This window comes from Chrysochloris asiatica, unplaced genomic scaffold, assembly GCF_000296735.1.
Source record: "Chrysochloris asiatica unplaced genomic scaffold, ChrAsi1.0 scaffold00002, whole genome shotgun sequence".
Classification (NCBI taxonomy): domain Eukaryota; kingdom Metazoa; phylum Chordata; class Mammalia; order Afrosoricida; family Chrysochloridae; genus Chrysochloris; species Chrysochloris asiatica.
Genome location: NW_006408520.1, coordinates 25287209 through 25288188, shown reverse-complemented (window position 1 = coordinate 25288188; position 980 = coordinate 25287209).

Sequence of the window (980 nt, the reverse complement as noted above, 5' to 3'; positions counted from 1 at the left end):
TTGAATAAGTATAGTCACAACCTTTCCTAATTTTAAACTGAAAGGGAAAAAGCAACCTGGCGTCGCTCATCAACCATACCGCACACCAGACAGCCTGTCTAGAGACTTTTATTCAGGGTGAGGAAGAGGAAGGTGACCTCTGCCTGAGAGAGAAGGCAGGAGGCAGAAGAAGAGAATGGCAACAGGAAGGGAATGGTCTTATATACGTTCAACAGGAAGGGAGTGGTCGTTGCTGGGGTGATTTAGCTCTGACCTATCAAAAGCCATGTTGCCTTTTAAACTACATGCCTTGTAGGTTAGGGCAGGGAAACAGAAACCTAAGATTACAAAATGGAGTTGAAGGGAGGGGAGAGGGAAGAACCCGGAAGGTACAGACTAAAATGGCGGACCTGATTGTGACTGACTGATTATTGTAACATAAACCATTTAACGTTTCCTTGTTCTGTTCAAACAACTGACTCTTGGTCTATGTACAGGTTCCTAATAAGCACAATTAAATGTTCCAGAATACTCATACTTGGCAATGTTGTCCATACTTGTCACATATATTTTAATATATTTAATGTGATGATATGTGAATTATATCTCAAAAAACCTACTTTTTAAAATGTTTTATTGTGTATTGAGTGAAGATTTACAGACAAGATCATCAGCTTTACATTTAACAAATTATACACATTGTTTCATTGCAATGATTACAATCTCCTCCCTGCAACAAGCTATTTTGTTTTCCCTCTATGGCTCCCCATTTACAAATGGACAAAGCAAAAATACTTAATGTACATATACAAAACAGTAAAAATATATATTCACTTAAATGTCTATAAAGCACATTCTGCAAGACAGTCTCCTGCTCACAGGCACATAACTTTACCCAGTCAATGGCTCTAGAGCCCGCAGCTCTGTCTCTCCATGTCACCACTTCTGTTACCATCTGCACTGTCAGTGATTTTCTAGGTAGGCATCTCATACTCCATTCA